This window comes from Eulemur rufifrons, chromosome 15, assembly GCF_041146395.1.
Source record: "Eulemur rufifrons isolate Redbay chromosome 15, OSU_ERuf_1, whole genome shotgun sequence".
Taxonomy (NCBI): domain Eukaryota; kingdom Metazoa; phylum Chordata; class Mammalia; order Primates; family Lemuridae; genus Eulemur; species Eulemur rufifrons.
Genome location: NC_090997.1, coordinates 95,729,898 through 95,751,959, shown reverse-complemented (window position 1 = coordinate 95,751,959; position 22,062 = coordinate 95,729,898). Strand labels below are relative to the sequence as shown.

The window sequence follows — 22,062 nt, the reverse complement described above, 5'->3', positions numbered from 1 at the left end:
CACTGCCCAGTGCTCCTATTGGTGCTAAAACAATGTTTCCCATAAAGAAGTGGTGACTACTCTAAGAACAGATTTGTACTGGTCAATACATCTCTTCAGTCTCTATGGGAAGCTTTTAAACCATCTTTTTCAGATGCCTCTTCCCATCTGATGCCTTACCTTCTAAACAAATGAAAGTGCATTAAAACAAAAAAAAAAGCAAAACTGACACCAGCCATAACCATGCCAGCCATCGTGTTACCCAAGAAGGAAAGAATTACAACTCAGGTTCCACAACAGAAATACGTGCAAGCGAGGGATCCCTCAGCCTTTGCTTTGTGCGAGCTAAGAGTCATGTCTATTACTAAAACCTCGCGAGAGAAAGTGACATCTGACAAGGCTCACTATCGTCCCCTTACAGAATTAACCTGGCCACAGTATATTTAACCTCCCTGTGCTTCCTTTCTACGACGGGCCGACCTAGATTGTATTAATCAAGCCATTCTAAGAGAGACAACACCTAAATAGAAAAATGGCAGCTCTGGTTTCCTTTCTTTCCTTCTTATTTCTTAGAGACAGGGACTTACTCTGTCACCCAGGCTGAAGTGCAGTGGTGTGATCCCATAGCTCACTGCAGCCTTAAACTCTTGGGCTCAAGTGGTCCTCCCACCTCAGCCTCCTTAGTAGCTGGGACTGCAAGCACACACCACTACGTGCAGCTAATTTAAAAAAAAAAAAAAAAATTCTGTAGAGATAGGGTCTCACTATGTTGCCCAGGCTGGTCTCAAACTCCTGACCTTAAGCAATCCTCCTCTTTCCACCTCCCAAAGCACTGGGATTACTGGAGTGAACCACCATGCCTGGCATTTTTCTTTCTTATTTGCCTGGTTGTTAAAGTTACTCAATAAAGCAGTTATAGTGCACATACGCAAACCTTATCAGGACCTAAACTCTATATGAGAAAAAAGAGAAAGTGTTGCTAAAGAAGTAGACAATGTACAAGAGGCAAAGCACTATAGAAACTACATCAAATACAAGGTGGGTTTTTGGCTTTTTGCTTTTTTGGTTAGTTGATTGGTTTTTGCTACCAAATCTATTTCCTCACATTTCTGCTTCTGAGACATACTGGCTGATCAGAATATTCACTAATACATAAGCAAATGCTCTAAAAAGCAGCGCCTAATTAAAAATGCATTCACAGTCTGGCCAAGTATGATGAATTTACAGAGAACCTTGAAGCTGCATAACCATTTCTCTCAACATGAAGGTGGAGAATATCAGCTTGAATCTCTTAATCTCTTAATCACTCAAGGGGTGGCTGGCGCTGGTTCTTTTGGGAAGCGGTAGTGACTGCGGACTGGCCGCATGTGTCTCATGGCACATTGTAAGGGATTCTGGTTATTTGGGATTTGTTGCAAATTAAAAAAAAAAAAAAGAAGAGGAAAACCTATGTCCTATAATGTCTAGCGAAAACAAAAATCCCTCAGAAAAACACAAACCTAAGAGAAGGTGGCAGGTACTTAATTGTGACCTGCATATAAATGACCTCTTACAAGTGCATTTTCCATTATAAAAGGAATCCATTAACCTAATTTATAAATCATAAGTTATAGCTGTCAAAATAGCTTTTAGAGTTGCCAGCTGTTACAGAGAATGTCTAGAGATGCCATTAATACTTTAATTTTTAGCCTCATCAGTAACACTGCGGAACACAGACCAGGCCTCGTTCCCCACATAAACACACTCCAAGACTCTTCTATCTCCTGATTTAGGAGACAGAAGACATTAATTTGGGAGACATTCACTGTCTTCCAAAAGCGTAATTTTTTACTTCTAAATGGGGCAGGAGGGTAGGGGTGGAAGGTGTGGAGGGCAAGTCAGATGCGTCCCAAACCCAACGAAAACATGAATTAAATATTTGAAAAGCCCTCTATCATCCTAAATTATAATGCTATCCATTTTAGAATAGCACTTCATTTGCTTTAGCACCTGAAAAGTCAGTTTAACCAATGTGCTTGTGATTCTCTAACCTAATAGAATATATTTACCCCCATCTCTGCCAGCAACTATGGAACCGTGGTCAAGGCCACAGCAGTCACTTTGGCTCTCGGTTGATTGCTTTGTTCTATAAAACACAAGACCTGAACTCTCCTGTCTCAGATCCTATTCAGGACTCTCAATCAAGGGGGCAAGCTACTCTGCTTTGACACCTGGATAGACAAAGAGTAGAAAGTGGCTTGTTTAGTCCACATGAGCTTAAATAAATAACGGACACCTCAGTGGAGATGGCTCATTCCTTAACTACTTGGTTCAACAAGCACAGGCTTTAACCGCTAGTGTAACCATCTCCAATACTCACATCTGAGTGACTGGAAATGGAGAGCTTCTCTGTTCTGTTTTTTGTTTTCTAAGAATGCAAGCCAACATCCCATCTCACTGGGAGTGGCAGTTCCTCATGAAGTAGTGTGAGCTTCTGGGAAATGCCTCCCCCACGCTGCTATTGATTTTGAACCTTGAAAGCAGGCAATGGAGAAAATACTTGCACAGTAAGAGCAGAGAGACGGGGCAGATGGGTGCCGGCCTTCCTGCCAACTTCATTTGAAATAGGAACAAAGCCCCATCAGCCTGATGCTATTCCTAAAGCAAGTTTAGAGAAAAAGGCTTCTACAGAGAAAAAGGCTGCCCTAAACAAGTGTCCCATCGATGACTCACTCTCCAAATTGTTATTGCCCTAATCTTTTCAAAAATTACCACCTCCAAAGAAGATCATATTATAGATGTAGATGATCAGAAAGCCTTTGCTCTTTTGGGACCAAATAATGACTTACAGGAAATGATTTGCTTTAAATTCACAGCATACAGAAATTATCTTAGAAACCTGGAAAATATATTTGGCTTTCTCCACTGGATAGACTGTACAAATGACTTCCCTTTCTCTCTACAACTCACCCAAATGACAGACTGTAATACTTTGAATATTTTTTCTGTTTGCTTTATATGATCCTCCTCCTTTTTTTTTTTTTTTTTGCATGAAATTGATTTTGTTCCTAACCCAAGAGATTACAACTGGAGAAGTTTCTGCAAAACACAACTTTGTTTTAAGACACATTTGTCTCAAGCTTTCCCATTATTCTTCTAAAAAAAATCGTCTTTCCATCTTTTCCATAAACTCTCCATTGAGTATTATAAGCTCTCTGGTTTGAAAGAAAGACACACACACAAAATGAACTGCAGTTCTCTGATGCCTACCTCCTGGCAAGGAAAAAGCAATCCAATGGCTAACTCAATAATGTGAATCATTGCCAAGACAGAAAATTATTATTTGGTATCCATTTGTACGATAATGGGCAAATAGTTTTGAGATTGAAAAGTTTCCATATCAATTAGGTTAGAAAATGTCCTATAAAACTGTTTCTAGTTATTGCCTCTGGGGGGTGAGGGGACAACATATTTGCTCTAATATGTAACTTTTTATGATAGAGCATTACTCTTACTTGGTCCCAATACACTCCCCACTCTGTTGCCTTATCAATTATGTTCTTCACGTTAGCTAGTCTTAAAAGATACAGTTCCCAACTCTTGCAGCCCAGGCCAGTACACACTAACACTGCGTCCTGTGTTTCATCCTCTTTACTGACCTCCTAAGTTCCCTCTCCAAAGCCTCTGAACGTTCATCATTTTTCACAAGCTCCCACCCCCACCCTAGGTCCCCAAGCATGATCGGACACTTGATTAATCTCTGTGATGGGTTCCAATGTCAGCACCAACCGGACACATCAAGTCGGAAGTGGTAGTGTGCAGTACTAACAGCAAGGGATCCCGGTCAGCAACGTGGGTAAGAGAAGGTGTACACAAAGAAGTGGGTTCTGAGTTAGATCTTGACAGGCAAAAAATACCAAGGGCAGGAAGGAGAGAAAGAAGATGTTGACTGTGTTCTTTTTTTTTACCCCAGGTCGGGCGATGGCAGAGAGCGCGATACGGGGGTGATGCCGGGGAGAGCTGGTAAGGGTGCAACTGACATACAAATAATGATGTTGAATGATGTCCAAAGCTGATCTGTGCTGACAAAAATCATAACAGCAGTGACTTCTTGGGGAGCAGGAACTGGAAGGAGGCACAGGAAGGCTTCTGGGGCACAGGTCAGGCTCCACAACCGCCCTGGGAGAGGCTGCAGGCATGTGTTCACTTTGCAAGAATTCACCGAGCTACATGCTTAAGACTAGTCCACTGTACTGCATGTAAACTGGCCATCAACAAACAAACAGCCCTAAAACCCCCCAAACACCACTCTGGCTGCAGAGCGAAGCGACTGCTAATGCATCAACGCAGCACAGAGACAACCAGGGAGGAGGCCCCTGGGGACAGAAAGGGTCAGCCTGAAATATATTTTGGAGATAAGGCCAGCAGGACTTGCCAATGGAAAAAGAATGACTCCCAGATCTGAGGCTTGGTTATGTCAGTGACAGCTTCTAAGTCCCGAGGAAAAAACCTTCTTTCTGTTCTTCGCTTTTAACCCTGGCCTTTCTGTCTTCATACTGAATTCTGTCTGTCTCTCCCGGTCGCAGGCATTCTCTGAGCCACAATGCCTGTTGCAAAGAGGCCCTACTTGCTTGGTTCCTTTATCTGCATGTGCTTTTTCCCTCATTGGTACCACAGGGATTTGCAAGTTTATATGTACAAAGTCACAGGACAGCGTCACACACACAGTAAGCACTCAATGTCATGTCAGCCATTAGTATCACAAAGAACAAGGCACTGCTTTTGTTAGCCTTTTCTTCCATTTTCTCTGTCTTTTCTTGATAGGACTCTTTTGCCAAGCAAGGAGTAACATTCTAGTTGCAAGAGCCCAGAAATCTGGGGATTATCTGGGGCTTTTCCGCATCGTGGTCATCCCCACACTAAGATCCATCAAGTCCTATCATTTCTTCTGTTTTCAATGCTGTCCTTGATCTCTGCCCGGCTCAGGCTGCAACATCTCATGTCTGAGTCAATGCAATATCCTAAGAGCTGGCCTCCCTGCCTCCGAGCGCCTCCGCTTCGTTCTGCCTTAACTCGCAGCCTCCTTTGGTTCCCAGAGCATAACTCCTCACCGTCGTCACACGGAACCCAGCCTCCTCCACTTTCCTGTGCTCGCCCACTGCCCGCTTTCAAAAAGGCTCAATCCCGGGCTGATGAGTCAGAAAACAATCCTCAATGTTCTTCTACAGTCATCTCGGAATTTTCTGACAACACGAGTGCAGGCTCTGCTGTGGGAGGCTAGCGGGCCCTAAGCCAAGACAGGAACTCTAAGCTCCATGACGGTGGGGGTGGCATCTCCCCTCCACATCCAGCACTTCACACAGAATGCACTTTAAATAATTACTGAATTCAAGTTTGACCAGCCTGAACCTTGAGAGTGATCAGGAGCTAATAACCCAAGGTGGACGGCAGGGAAAGTCTCGTCAAGTCAACAGCTCAGGCCCGGGAATCAGGGGAGAAGCAACTGCTTCAGACCACCCCTCCGGATGGTAACGCCATGGACCCAGGCGGGAGCCCCTCACTCTGGAGAGCCCCGTTTTGGCCCTCCTCCGGACATGCCCTTCCCCTACAGCAACCCAAAGGACAAACCTACCTGAACTGAAGTGAACATCCCACCTGTCCCGGGACCCAAGACTGTGGAATTCCCGGTTGATGCAGGCTTCTTCCCCGAGCACTTCCAGACCACACGGCAGCCAAAGGGTGTCGTGTTGGTGGAGGCTGGAGGGTAGGGGCAGAGCCTGGACATGTGGGCTGGAAAACCCCATGCATGAGCTGGAGGTCCCTCAAGGTGCAGGAGCAGCGGGGAGTGGGAACGGGAGGGAGGAGAGGACGGCCACTCCTGTGTCACACAATCTAGCATGGAAAGCCCAAAGGTCTAAGAATCCTAAATCCAGACCTGGCCTTCTGGGTCATTAAGAAGGTTTCACTGTCAACACAGGAGAGAACATTTCCTTTAACAGTGTGCTAGCTTGATAAATAGTTTTTAAATAAAATGCTATGAATGTGGATTTTCATTTATATTCTTGCCCTGGGTCCCCCAAAATGGCAGAGGCGTGAGAACCATTAATAAGTCCAGGTTACGAGCAACCCAAGGCCTATTGGGAAAAACTTAGAAGGCTCCACTACAGAGTAAGACTACAGAGATGTAGTTTCTGCAGTCAGACCACTAGGCTTCAAATCTGAGCTCCAATTACCGGAGCCGTACAACCTTACGCAAGCCTCACTAGTCACGCTGTGCCTCGGTTTCCTCATCTGTAAAATGGGGATAACTGTACTTACGTTGTAATGTTGTTGGGAGGATTACATGAGTTAATAATTGTAAAGTGCCTGAAACAACTCCTGCAAAGCGTAGTAAGCTCTATGTGTTGGTTAAAGAAACAATGTGCGTGGAGAAAAGAAGGGAGCCACAGGGAAGGAGAATGCCCCAAACCCGAGACTACAATGGATTGAGTTAGGATTGGGGGACTTTGCCTAAAAATCTAACCCCTTTGTGTAGGGAACTTACAAGGGAGGATGTTTTCAGCTACCCAACTCACTGAAGAGTTTTGGGGGGCGGGGGGAGTGCTACCAGAGGGACTGCTTGCAAAGGTTTAAGTATAAACCATGAGTTTTAAGGCACAAAGTAAGACCCCAATAGACAAAGCTGGCCAAAAATACTGTCCATCACATGAAATCAGTGAATCAACACATGCAACTATGTTTATCTGTTCCAATAAACTAAAGAAATACAAAAATCAAAGCAAACGTGAAACAGCCTTTACCTATCAGAGGAGGAAACGCTACCAGTATCAGTGATGTTGTGGTGACATGAACACTCATCTGTTGTCAGTAGCATCAACCTTATCACAACTTGTAAGAGCATGTCCTTTAACAAAAACCTATCCAGTTTGCAGAGGGAGACTCGCAAGTTAAGCCACTTATCTAAGGCAGTGGCAGAGCTGGGGATTCAAATCCACATCTTGCCTAAGCCACGCTCTTTCTACTCTGCCGGGAAGCCTGGATGTTTACCATAAGGAAATAGCAGGAGGAAGGCACAGAAACAAAGCTGCTTCCTGCAGAATGGAAATAAGCTGCCGGTGTGTTCACTAACTCATGAAAAGAACGGTGCCCGGGGCCGTGGCTCATGCCTACAATCACAGCACTTTGCAGTTCGAGACCAGCCTGGGCAACATAGTAAGACCCCTCTCTACAAAAAATGTTTTTAAATTAGCCAGATGTGGTTGTGCACACCTGTAGTCCCAGGTACTCAGAAAGACTGAAGCAGGAGGATTCCTTAAGCCCAGGAGTTTTGAAACTGTAGTAAGCTATGATCGCCTCACTGCACTCCAGCCTGGGCAACAGAACGAGATCCTATCCCTTAAAAAAAATGGCCTTGGCCGGGCGCAGTGGCTCACGCCTGTAATCCTAGCACTCTGGGAGGCCGAGGCGGGTGGATCACTCGAGGTCAGGAGTTCGAGACCAGCCTGAGCAAGAGCGAGACCTCGTCTCTACCAAAAATAGAAAGAAATTATCTGGCAATCTAAAATATATATAGAAAAAATTAGCCAGGCATGGTGGCGCATGCCTGTAGTCCCAGCTACTCGGGAGGCTGAGGCAGTAGGATCGCTTAAGCCCAGGAGTTTGAGGTTGCTGTGAGCTAGGCTGACGCCACGGCACTCACTCTAGCCTGGGCAACAGAGCGAGATTCTGTCTCAAAAAAAGAAAAAAAAGGGCCTCATTAACTGTAACACGTATTTTAAATTACAAGGAAACACAAGGAATGTTCATTCTACAAGCAAAAGCAAAATAAGAATGTTTCAAACTAACTGCAACTCAATAAAACTCCATGTTTATGAAATAGGATTGGCAAAATAGGGGTGGAAGGTTCTGAATATTTTGTAAAGTATCTAATATAATTTTTTTTTAAAAAAGTGTTGGCTTTGGCAGCACATATACTAAAATTGGAATGATACAGAGATGATTAGCATGGCCCCCATGCAAGGATGACACCCAAATCATGAAGCATTTCATATTTTATATACAGTGTGTGCCGAGAGCTTTTGGAAGGTGAATGCATACAGCATATTTTGAAACTTAAATCATTTCTTGGTTAACGAGTAAATTTGTCAGAAATTGATCACATAGAAAAGAGTGGGAGGCCGGGTGCGGTGGCTCATGCCTATAATCCTAGCACTCTAGGAGGCCAACCAAAAGGATCGCTTAAGGTTAGGAGTTCGAGACCAGCCTGAGCAAGAGTAAGACCCCATCTCCACTAAAAATAGAAAAATTAGCCGGTTGTGGTGGTGCAAGCCTGTAGTCCCAGCTACTCAGGGAGGCTGAAGAAGGAGGATTGCTTGAGCCCAGGAATTTGAGGTTGCAGTGAGCTATGATGATGCCACTGCACTCTAGCCAAGGTGACAGAATGAGACTCCACCTCCATAAAACAAAGAAAAGAGTGGGAAGGTGGGGCATTACTTTTCATCCAGGAATTAGGCCTACAGAAATATTTGTAAAACTACAAGTTAATATGTATATTTGCATTTTATATATAAAAGTTACATTCTATAGATATATTTTTTTTCTAAAGACAGGCTTTCACTCTATTGCCCAGGCTGGAGTGCGGTGGTGCGATCACAGTTCACTGCATGCAGCCTCGAACTCCAGGCTCAAGCAATCCTCCTACCTCAGCCTCCCAAGTATCTGGGACTACAAGTGCACGCCACCATGCCTGGCTAATTTTTTTATTTTTTTGTAGACACAGCATCTCATTAGTTTGCCCAGGCTGCTCTCGAACATCTGGCCTCAAGCTATCCTTCCACCTCTGCCTGCCTCCCAAAGAGCTAGGATTATAGGCGTGAGCCACTGAGCCCAGCCCTTTATCATATATTTCTATTTTCTTCTTACATATATATTGCAAACTGTTATGCATTTTTTCTTAGATCAAGGAGAATTGTATGAAATGAACTCATCATTCCTTTATTTTTTTAGAGAGAGATGGGATCTTGCTATGTCGCTCAGGCTAGTCTTAAACTTATGGTCTCAAGTATCCTCCTACCCTGGCCTCCCACAAAGTGCTAGGAACCACTCTTAAGTTAATCTCACACACACACACACACACAAAAAGGAGCTTAAAGAGTTCTTCTTCAAGCTCACCTAGAACAGTCCCTCCATTATACTAATGAGGACCAAGCCCTGAAAGAATGTTACTTGCCCAAGTCATAGACCTTATTAGGAACAGAAAACATACCAAGAAACCATAGTGGGCAAATTCCTTTTATAGCTCTACTTTCTAACAACAACTAAAAAAAGGTAACAATTTGATAAGACCAGGAAATAAACCTTTTAAAATACTAGAACAAGATTGAGTGTCTTCCTAAGAGGTGACACTTATGGTTTGTTCTCAATTTCAAATCCACTATAATTGCTTATTGAAAAATGTTTTCAAGGAATTTAAAAAAATAAGAATGAGGTAAGTGTTGATGAAGAACACTTTTAAACTCACTGTTCTAGGCTGTTGTGAACTAGACACTATCTTTTATTAACTGCAGCACATCATCATTGCAAAGTGAAAGTGATCTCCAATTCAATTGTGTTCAAAGAAAAGGCCTTTCCAGAAACAAGACTTCAACCGGATTTATGACACTATGATTTTTGTTCGATAACAATAAGCTACACTTGGATTCTCCTTCACTGTAAGTCCATCCACATTAACATACTATAGACCCAAAGATTATCTTCACATAGAAGTCAATCATTGCAGATTTTAAATAAAATATGAAAGAGAAGACAAATTCTATTATTTCCCTTCAACAATAGTAAGAGAAATGTTTCTTCCTTGCTAGAAAAAAATAAACACACACACACACATACCTATTAGCTATTCCCTAAAGATCTGGAAAGGGAAAGCATCACATGGCTTATATAGATCAGTGATTAATGCTTTATCTAATATTAGGAAAAACAGCACCAGATGAATCAATATAGTTGAAGAATAAATCCTTACAAAATCCACACGTTGCTCTTAAAATTTACTCCTGCTTTTATTCTTTATTAGCACTTAAAAAGCCTTTTATATTTGTTCAAGAAGAACAGAGGAGAAAGCTAAATTTAAAAAATAGGATGTGTAGCCCTGTTAAAACATAATATAATATACCAAAGAAATGGTTAAATAAGAGGCAACAGTCTACTTGCAGGTTTAAACCTGCTTATTTTGTGAAGGGTACTGTTTACTTTTTTAAAAAGACCTAATAGTTAACTCATTCAATAAATATTTAGTGAGTGTCTTATCATTTACCAACCATCAAATTTTGAGGTAAAAGAACTTAACATACATATTTTCAAATTATTTCAGTTCTACAAAGTTCTCCCATTGGAAATATCTAGATGTTTAGAAACAATATGCTATGAGTTCCCTTTCCGTCTATTTTGTATTTAAAAAGCTCTTCTCACAGGGGAGGAGATCCAGAAAGCAAGTTTTATCTGTGCGAGTGTGGCTATCCTAGGAGTACTCCACTGCCCAAAAAAGATAAAATCCAGGCGTCCTTTTAAATCAGGAACACACAGATTGCTTGCTGAAACATTCCGGTCTATGCAACATTGATAACCCACAAACATCTTGCAACCCCATCAATTAGTAACCATTTTCAGACATTTGCTCAACGTCTTCATCTGCTGCTATGGAAATCTGGAGCCCCAGTGACTAGAACCCACCTTTAAACAGCTGCAGAAATAATTATCCCTAGGAAAAGACGCATTCATTTTCTTCTGTATCTTCCAGATTGTACAGGTTGCTGTATTTGTTTTCAGGTTTGTTTGTTTTCTTGTTAACTGAATGACCAAGAGCAAGGTCTGATTTAAAATGCTTCAGTTGTTCATGTGCAGGTGGAAATGTACGCATGAAGAATTCCACCTCAAACTGCCAAGAAAAAAAAATTCAATCCTTTCATACCATTCCATCGAGGACAGTCTTTGAAAGGACAAGTCCCCTTGTATTCTCATTAAACAGATAAATTAATTAAGAGACATGGCATCGATGGGCTGTCTAAATCTTTCATAAAAGCATGATTGAGATAAAACACAATCAGTGACTTCCCAGGGAGAAAAAGGCAAGTAAATATATAATAAATAAATAAAATAAGTTTCTTCGAATCTTGGATCTCCCGGTATACTGCACTCCTGGAGCCACTCCCAGCTGCTCTGCCTTCTCTTTGTGCCCGAGGCTGGAGGAGGCTCTGTCCAACAGGAGATTGCACTGCAGTGACTGCGAGACATGTTCAGAGCTGGCCCTGGAGCAAACCACATCCCCTCTACTGCCCGGACTGCTGACTAAGCGATGTTAGTTTAATTAGCCACCTGCCTCAGTTCCACTGAAGCCCTAAGAAAAAATACAAACATGCAATTGAATGCATTGGCACCTATGAAAATGTCTTAATCGCTTTCAAACATGAAATGAATTCTTGGAGAAAGAAATCTATGTTTTCAGCTCATTCTTGGCTCTACTAACAAGCATTTGCAACCATGACCATAACCGCCACGACCTCATGCTATTAAAATGAACTTTTGCACGGTTTTAGATTTACTATGCTTAATTTTTATTCAAGATTTTTTAAAAAGGTGCTCAGCAACATGATAGATTTTTTTTAATGCGAGATTTATTGTTCTACACTGAAAATTTATTCCGAGGTCACTTTAGGTTCAACACTACACCAAAATTAGGTTTACACATAAAATTTTAGTCTGACCAATTTGTCAACCAACAAATTATTAGACCAAGGCAAACAAATGGTTAGTGGTGTCATCGATTAATAATTATATGCAATCTACCTTTTATTTACCAGTTATTTTCTTCCTGCAAAGGTCAACACTACACAATTAAACAAAACCAGTCTAGATGTCTAGATGATAAGAACCATTTTCCAGGGCTAGGAGGTATTCTGATTTAATCAGCATAGAGACATTCAACAAAAATAATAAAAACGGCCCTTCTGCAATCTCACACTAGAGCGGAAAATATAAATGCACAACTTGGCAGGTAAGTCACACATCTGATGGAAAGAAAACGACGTGCAGGTGGTCCTGGTGACAACAGATGGCAGGAAAATAAAATCCCATAAAGCCTTATTCCTTCCAGTGATAGTGCCATCGTGTAGGATTTTTCATTTTTAACATTTAAATTCCTAAATCAACATAAAATGTATAAAGTATTCTGATAGAAAAAGACTGTCAGTGATTCATTCAAATGTCTTCTGCAAGAAAATATGAACTGAGCTGTCTGTTAGAAATGAGCCGTCTCCTATGACGGAGTTTCTGATTAAGGGAAGGTCTCAGTCAGGCGGTTTTGTTTGTCACTTTCTTGGAGGATGGATTTGTTTTTCAAAAATCCATTCAACAGGGTTTTTCTCTTTTCTATCCATAAAGAGTACATTCTTAAAGCATCTGTTACTCTGAGGGCTAACACCCTGAAAGCAAATAACTTTGGAAAGTTCAACCTTTAAACACAAGGGACACCTCCCAGCCACAGCCTCTCGAATGCAAAACCTCTCGCCTTTCAAATGTGTTTTCCAGATACGGCAAGCAAAGAGCTGCGGAAGAGGCCATTTCGGTACCCTTAACTGGGGCCCACGAACGGTGGTTAGGGTCATACAATCAGAATCACCACTTGACCACAGTACAGTGAAACAGGTTTTTCTTTGTTTCTTTTTCTTTTTTTTTTAACATTACCATGTTAAACTAGCATTTTCTTTATTGTGAGTATGTGGCAGATAACATATTTTGGTACCACCATCTTAATACATACTAGATGCTAGCAGTTTCTCCACCATCAATTGCCTTTGTATCATTAGTAAAATGTCAACACAGTAAAGAAGGCAAATAATGCCTTAATATTATTATGAAAATAGCTCTAACCTTGTAGACCCCCAGAAAAGGTGTTAGGGATTCCCCGGGGGTCCCGCTGCAGGAGACGCTAGTGCCCCATTGTGTTAGTTCTCTAGCGCTGCTGTAACAAAGTACCACATACTGGTGGTTTAAAACAGCAGAAATGTATCCTCTCACAGTCCTGGAGGCTGGAAGTCCAAAACTGAGATGTCAACAGGGTCATGATCCCTCAGACAGCTCTAGAGAAGAATTCTTCTCTGCCTCTTCTAGCTTGTGGTGACCTCACTATTCCTTGACTTGCGGCAATAAATGCAATCTCTGCCTCCGTCTTCACAAAGCCTTCTTCCCTGTGTGTGTCTGACTTAGAATTCTTACCTTCGTTTTCATAGTTTCTGTGACCCCAGGTTTTTCTTTAAAATGCCTTTGAAGTTAGAAACTGCCTGTTACATTGTGAAATGGCACCACGTCACAAACATTCCTTTTTCCTAAGAACACACAAAAGTAATCATCATTGTGCTAAATAGGAACTTCTTTTTTTAATACTTTTTAATTGGCCGGGCGTGGTGGCTCACGCCTGTAATCTTAGCACTCTTGGAGGCTGAGGTAGGAGGATTGCTTGAGCACAGGAGTTCGAGACCAGCTCTGAGCAAGAGCGAGAACCCATCTCTACTAAAAATGGAAAAATTAGCCTGGCACCCAGCTACTTAGGAGGCTGAATGAGGCAGGAAGATCGATTCCTTGAGCCCAGGAGTTTGAGGTTGCAGTGAGCTATGATGATGCCACTGCACTCTAGCCCGGGCAAGAAAAAAGCAAGACTCTGTCCCAAAAAAAAAAAAAAAAAAGTTGGAATATGCTTATAACCTTATTGTTGGAAAGAAGATTTTTTAGCTGTAACGGGAAAACAAAGGAAGAAATGAGATAAAAAGGAAAAGCTCATCTATTCAGAAGCATGCCAGATGTAGAAATGTAGAAAGAATAACAATGAGAAATCCCCATTTTGCAATGATTCAGGCAAGCATCATCACTGGATGCTAAAACATTGTCTGGCAACAGAATCATCAGTATCAAGCTATCACTTTACCCCACAGGGAAAAGCATGCCTTCATAATGAAGCAACGTGGTGGCAGCCCTTAATCAAATGATCAAACTCAGCATCACCAATAATGGACAATAGGGCGTTGTTACTAAGTACTCTATCACCTAGGCAGTATTCGTGCAGCCTGAATCTAATCATAAATTTGACAAATCCACTACGCAAGACAACTTCATAAAAATAAATCCTGTGGAAAACAAGAAGGCCGGGGAAGTATTCTAGTTTAAGAAACTAAAAGAGAAATAAGCAGATGCAATGTGGGAACTTTGATTATATCCTGGATCCAATTTTTTAAGTAGGTATAAAATATATGTAAGGATAACTGGGGAAGTTTGAATATGGACTCTATTATTAGCTGGTATTATAACTCAAGTGTTAAATTTCTCAGTTGTGATAACGGTACCGTGGTTAAACAAAAGAATATAGGAATTTATTCTTGGGAAACAACCCTGAACTATCTAGGAGTGAAGTGTTTGATGTCTAAATTCACTCTGAAAGAGGTCAGCAACAACAAAAGAGGATGCACATAAAAGAAAAAAAGCCAAGATGGCAAAACGTTACTGACTAGTGGCTTCAACACAAGAAACTGCTTCTGTACATTTGGTAACAAATGTATTTAGTCAACAGAAAACCTCCCCACTGTCACTCCTCTCCACCATGGAAACATTTCATTATTTGAGCAACTCCTCAATCTAGAAACAGTACTTCTTATCTAAATATTAAGTCAGGACTGTGAGAACCATTATTCAAAAGCCAGAAAAGTATGTACTTTAATTGCTAAGGGTGCAGAATGTTCGCTTGGATCCATCACGGTGCTTGTTGTACACACAATCATTTCAGAAGTCGTTTTTAATTTTTAGCTTTACTTTGGGATATAAGAATACCAGACATTTTGTTCACTAAAACCAAAATGGATCAACGTCAGGGAAATGCAAATCAAAACCACAATGAGATACCACTTCACACCTACTGTCTATAACCAAAAGGAAGAGAACAAATGTTATCAAGGACATGGAAAAATTGGAACCCTCATACATTGTAGTTGGAATGTAAAATGGTGCAGCTACTTTAGAAGAGTCTGGCAGTTCCTCAAGAAGTTAAACGAAGAGTTAACATATAACCCAGCAATTCCACTCGTAGATAAATACCCAAGAGAAATGAAAACGTGTTCACACAAAAACCTGTACACTAATGTTCATAGCAGTATTATTCATGATAAGCCCAAAGTGGAAACAACTCAAATGTCTACCAACTGATGCATGGATGAAAAAAAAGTGGGGTACATCCATACAATGGAATATTATTCAGCGATTAAAAAGAAATAAAGTACTGATATATGCCACAACAAGGATGACTCCTGCAAACACTACACTAAACGAAAGAAGCCAGACACGAAAGGCCACATGTTGTATGATTCCATGTATGTGAAATGTCCAGAATAGGCAAAGATACAGAGACAGGGAATACAGTAGTTTTTGGGGAGGCAGGATGGAGATTGCCTGCTAATGGTTACGGGATTTCTTTAGGAGGTGAAAATGTTCTAAAAATGATTGTCATGACAGTTACACAACTTTGTAAGCACACTAGAAAAACCACTGTATTGTACACTTTAAATGGAGGGCTGTGTGGTGAATTATATCTTTAATAAAGCTGTTATTTTCAAAAACCAGAACAATTAATACTTTTCTGGCAACTAAGACTAGGAAACTATTTCAGGGAAAAGTGCTCAGAGGGAAAGTGATCCAGAGATATCATCCCAGGGTAAATAAATCTGCTCCAGTGTATTCATTTCCTATTAATCACAAAAGAAGGACAATCACGCTTCTTGAGCAAGACTAAAATGTCATGACAAATCAGATTCAAGTGGTACTGATTCCTGAAGGAAATAAAATACATTCTTTAATTATGAAATCCTCCCCAGATGTCTTGGCAAGTTCTTATGATAGAAATAAGCTCCTTTGCCACTACATTTGGAAGAAAAGACCAAATTAATAGGACAACAAATGAGTCTAAAGTGCTATTGAGAGAAATTATTCACTAAATAAAAATTTTAGGAAGGATACATGAAACTTAAACATGAAAAAATCTTGAAAACACAGCTGACATTTTGGGATTATCGTCCATCCTTGAATGGGAAGTTACTGAGGGGTTACAGCTGTCCTCAAAAAGATCTATCCCAAAACTTAAGAGCCATTTGTACTGTCTATATTCAAATGTCTGTAGAAAACTTTTATGAAGAAGATGTGACCTCATATTGAACAACTTTCACCTTGACCATGAAATTTAATCGTTTGCCATTAAATGTTTTTCACGTTTGGGAACTGAAAGAACAGCTTCCTTCCAGCATTCTTAACACAGTATCTGTACGACACTCAACTGTGATCTGTCCCAAATTTCAACTTTCCTTCTGCAATATTAAAACAAGGGTTTGAAACATGATTTACTTCTCCACTCCCACTGCTTCACTTGACCAGCCTTTAAATAAATAAACAAATAATTTTAAAAAAGAAACATGATTTAAAAAAAAAAAAAAGTCTGTTACAAAATGGAAATGTTGCACCAAATTGCAAGTTTCTGTAAAATACAGGTATTTGGTTAGATGTCATATCTTCCCCTGTAAGCAAATAAAAAAAAAAGATATTTACAGATTCATGCTCAACCTAGTTTTATATAACTATCAAAGTGTTCTTTGCTTTAAATACATAAATTTGAGAACATATAGTCACACTGTCTTAATAATGGCCACTTGCTTTGTTCCATGTGAGAGTCCTGGATCTGGCTTAGAAGGAAAGGAAAAGATAAAATAGGGGTGGGGGGTGGAGAGGGTTGGCACCTTTCGGGCAGGAAGGAGATGCTCAATGAGCATGTGTAGGAATCAGAGCACTGGGCAGGGCTGAAGGGTCACCACTTAAGCTCCCTCCATCAGCAAGGTATGATAGCAAAGGTTCAGGTGCCTGAAGAATATCTCCCTACCGGCAATGGAAAAATCTGGTAACCTGAACACTGGACCTTTGAACTGTCTCAGCTGCCCACATCCTACACCTTCCATGGAACCTGTCACACTGTAAGTTCCTGACATTATCCCTGTTTGTTTTTTGGTTTGTTTTTTTTTTTGTGATAGAGTCTCACTCTGTCACCCAGTCTGGAGTGCAATGGTGTGATCATAGCTCACTGCAGCCTTGAACTCCTGGGCTCAAGCCATCCCCTACCTAAACATCCCAAAGTGCTGGGGTTACAGCCATGAGCCACTGCACCCAGTCCTATTCTTCAATTTTAAAATCTTGAATTTGAACTAAGTGGTCCTTTCTCCCTAGAGGTTTAATACTATATATTCAAGTTTATTTTATTCTACTATATTTTTTCAAGTTTATTTTCTTCTATTATATTTTAAATCTACTGGACTGAAATTAGTTTAGCTAACTGATTTATTGGGTCACAAAATCCCTACAGTGATTATTTAAAGTTCAAATAACAACAGCAGTTCCCTTCCAATATTTTGATTTTCGAACCATTTTTAGAACGGGCCAGTTGGATTCCTACGAAGGAAAAGTTTTAAGCATCAATAAGAACCTAAGTCAGACCAGTTAACAAATACCATCTGCTTCCAGTTGTTAAGTAACATTTTTCAATTAAGAATGTTTTGTTTACTAAAAATGGGTAAACTATAAGGTATGTAAATCAGATCTCAGTAAAGCTATAACAAATAAGAATACTTTGATTTACTTGTATAAATTTAACTTTGTCTCTAAAGCTTTTAGACAAATTCTACTTTCCCACAGATTTAAGCTTCCATCTACAACATCCCTTCCAAACAAATGAGATTTTCTAAAGTTAAATTCATTTACTTTTTTAGCCAAAAATATTAGATATATTTATGTTACCTAAAAATGTATCTCTAACATGAATTTGTAGATCATACTATTTTGATGTAGAATTTATAGGCAAAAAAAGAACCACCTCTGAATTTACATTAAATGTAGATCTTGGCCGGGCGCGGTGGCTCACGCCTGTAATCCTAGCACTCTGGGAGGCCGAGGCGGGTGGATCGCTCAAGGTCAGGAGTTCGAGACCAGCCTGAGCGAGACCCCGTCTCTACTAAAAATAGAAAGACATTATATGGACAACTAAAAATCTATATATAGAAAAAATTAGCCGGGCATAGTGGCGCATGCCTGTAGTCCCAGCTACTTGGGAGGCTGAGGCAGTAGGATCGCTTAAGCCGAGGAGTCTGAGGTTGCTGTGAGCTAAGCTGACGCCACGGCACTCACTCTAGCCTGGGCAACAAAGTGAGACTCTGTCTCAACAAAAAAAAAAAAAAAAAAAAAAATGTAGATCTTATCTTATTCTCTTATGATGTTAGTGGCACTTCAAGCAAAACTAGTAATATGCTTTAAACATGCCCCATTTTAGAGCTAGCAGGCTTTGGCTGGCCTCAAGGAATGTTCATTCAAAATACCTCCCCAGGGCCACACGCTGTTCCCGCCTTTATCTCAGCACACTAGGGACTGTTGGGCCCCGGCCAAGCTCAAGTTCTCCATTCCCTTCCTCTCTTTCATTCCTTTCCTTCTGCACACCACTAGCTTTTCCCAGAACGGTCTCCTCCTCACCGGCCCCAAACTAGAGACTTCACTGACAAGGGATGAGAACAGAAGGCATAAATTTGAGGTGGGCATGCTAAGACAATGGCATAGTCATCCCAGGTGAAGAAACAGAGAGGGCCAAAATTCACCAGCGAGTCAGGCCAGGCATGGTGGCTCACGCCTGTAATCCTAGCACTCAGGGAGGCCAAGGCGGGAGGATTGCAAAAAAAAAAAAAAAATCAACGGCAAGTAGATGAAATAGAAGACAAGGAGGTGGGTAAGATCTCTCAAGAGAGCACAGAGAGTAAAAACGACTGAAGAAATATGACCAGAAGGAATTCAATGTTAGAAAAAGCCCAAAGCTTTCAGGGAGTGGTAATTCTCTTGCCATTAAGTCACCCAGATGCTCAGAGAATCATAGTGCAAGTCAAAGAGAAAATTTAAATTTAACAGCAGAAGAAAGGCTTCTAGAAAAGTCTCAGGAACACATTTTTTCACATGTAAGAAAAAAATCTAAAGGCTGACTTAACTTCAGCTAATCAATTACTTCTTACATGCAAGCAAAGAAAATGGGCTTAAACTCAGAAATAAGGGAATTAAGACCCAGAGAACTTATTAAAACCGCAGACTGGAAATGTCTCTGTTAGTTTTTAAAAAAGAACCGCAGGAGGGGCCAGACAGGCCTGTGAGACGGTGTTTCTTGGTGAAACAGTCTTGGCTAAACAAGGGCTTCAGCAGGATCCTCCTTGTACTGGGTCTGCTGTTTTGTGATAAAAATTAAAAAAGGCTTTAGGAATTTTCTTCTTCTTGGAGGTGAGGAGGGAAGAAGGAAAACAAAGATCTTCTAAACTTTAGCTAATTCACGCCAGGTACCTGCCTGCTGAAAATGAAATGCCAATAAATCGAATGTTTAAACTTTTAGCCAATTGGCCATGTTTCTGTGTCAGACAGAATTCCCAAAATAAAAGTTGGCCTGACAATGGAATAGATTATATTTTGACACAAATATGATCAGGATTCTGCAGTCTGCATTTATCTTAGGATACCCAAAGTGTTGGAAAACTGACTGCAGTTATGTAGACATTTATCTGAGGCCATGACGCTGCACTACACATAAGGGTATTTAAAATAAACAAAGGCAATAAAAAAGAGCTTTACTTTATTATCATACACACTGATTGAACGGAAGAAAAACCCATAGCAGACCAGCAAGAATATGTCTTAAAAAACCATTGTTTTTTGTGTTCGCTGTCAACCCTCCAGATGCAGCCTGGGGCGTGGCGGAGAAGGGAATGCCTAGGTGCACGGCTGGAGGACAAGAGGGAAACCTCTCAAGGAACATACACAACTGCAAGCAGAGGGTCTCTCAGGTCACAGGGTTCCAGGGTGCTTCCACTTTCTAACTGTCCACATCTATAAAGCAATCACATGTGGAGAACAATGGCTCGCCACAGGAAGATGGTTTGAAGACTAATGCTGCAGTATACTGCACAGGCTGATTAAATTTGGGAAAAGAGGGAAAGACGTCAGGATGCAGAACTAGAACCAATGGGATGTCATATATCGGCTGGATAACAGCAAGTGCAAGGAAGAGTGAGCTCCAGGTCTCTAACTTGGCCAGAGTGAGACAGTGATACCATTCTACAAGATGGTGACGACACAGGAGAGCTCTTCTTTATGGGGGGAAGAGAGTGGGGAAAGGGGACAGAAAGAAATGTGGTTCTTGGGGTAAAAACTAATTGAGAGTTAAACCCCTGGGAGAGGACAATATTTCCCAAGGACAATGCCTTGACCCAGGCTGATAAATCAGCTAGAGAAGGATCCTGAAGGAAGAAATGTGTTTAAAATGGAACGGGGTTCAACAGGGAACAGCAGGCTGGATGTTGAGCTGGGAGGTCGGGAGTGAGGAACAAAATGAGAAGGGAGACGACGGTGATTGTGTATGAGCCTGGTGATTGGATGGGCCTGGTGTTCACTGATACCCAATCAAAGAGAACAATGTGCGGTATTCTTATTTAGGTCATGTGACCTGTCTCAAAACCCAAAGAGCTCTCACAACCTGAAATCAGCCACTTCCAGGCCATGACCATGATGAGAATGGGAGGAGTGAGGACAGCGTCTGAGACAAGGGAGTGGTGAATAAAAATAATCACTCACCATTTCCATGACCACAGATCTAGTAACGCATCCTGAAATACCTAGAAAGGCAGAGTGCATCGGGACCTTGGGAGCTGCCTGACATCCCAGAAATTAATAACAAGAGACACACCTTCTATTCAGCATCATAGTCACAAATCAGGGCCCGTTTCACACTGCAGTGGTCTCATACTCACCAGCCTCAAGACGGGGAGTTGACCAAACAGGGGTGAGACCTCTAGTATTGAATTCAAGAGCTCATGAATCACAAGTTCCACTTTCTAGTTAACTTTTCACTTAATTGGCTCATTTATAAAATGGGGATGATACCGCTTACCTCACAGAAGTTATAAGCTGTTGGTAAGACAGGGAAAAGCATATATAAGCGCCCTCAAAACGGCCTGATACCTAATAGGTATTCAAACCCAATGAAAGTTAGTAAATTGACAAGTCATTGAGAGAAGAGACTGTATTTTTTTATTCCCGTAGGCACCTGACCCTTAAGTTTCATGCATTTATTAGTTCATTTTCTACAGGTTTCAATCTTGTAATCAACACAAAAATACACAATAAAACAGCTGTGTTAGGAGCCCTCAGACATGGGTAGAACACACAAAACAAGCCCCTCCCATCCCATCTTTTTCACTCATATCAAGTTGATTAATGCTTTGTGTGAGAATCAGCACAGAAAGTTACATCAAAGAAAAGGGCCAATAAGTGGGCATATCAAACATATATGTTATTTTTAAAAATAAACACAGTTTTAGTAGATATTCTTTAAGGAGCAACAATCAGTAGATTGAGCTGTTCTTGCTCCTATGGCCAAAAGTAATCTTACAAGAACAGCCCTACATTGATTTTTAGGCTTTACAAAGGAACAGCTTAAGTTCAGTTTAGTTACGACCCCAAAATCCAATTATTTGCTTTTCTAGTGATCAAACTATGAGACGGTCAGTGATCTGACTCAAGGAAAAAATAAATCAGTGTCCTTCTCAAGTTCTTATCCCAAGCTGAAAAAAGCCAGCTGGTCAGCTCAGAGCAAAGGAATCAAAGCTTTGGGGATTTTTCCCTCTTCATGACCATAAAAAGCCACAAACGGGTGACATTTCCCTTTACTCCCCTTTGCCAGAGGAAGAATTTGCAACTCCATTCAGAAGGCTCTGCTAGATCTTCCCCCATCTTCGTTCAAGTTCACACACAGTTACAATTCCTCCAGTATTCACTGCGGGAGCTGGAGAGGGTTTGAGGAAAACAATAATTTACAGCTTTTAACACCACAGTAGTCCAATTGTCTCTGGCCCCAGAAAATACGGTTAAGGAGCGTTTGAAGGCATAATGTGGCTTGCCCTAGGACGGTTGGCTCTACAGGCCATTAAGTGCCATAAAAATCGAGTCTGTAAA

At 41.1% G+C, this 22,062-nt stretch overlaps 1 protein-coding gene and 1 non-coding gene across 2 annotated transcripts in view; one reads left to right on the top strand and one right to left on the bottom strand.

Moving 5' to 3' along the window:
• Positions 1–22,062, bottom strand: part of AKAP12 (A-kinase anchoring protein 12) — an 85,998-nt gene that overhangs the window by 50,166 nt on the left and 13,770 nt on the right. The gene's annotated exons all lie outside the window — the stretch shown is intronic.
• On the top strand, positions 7,908–8,013 carry LOC138396121 (U6 spliceosomal RNA). Its single transcript, XR_011235601.1, has one exon. It is a non-coding gene; the product is annotated as a U6 spliceosomal RNA (small nuclear RNA).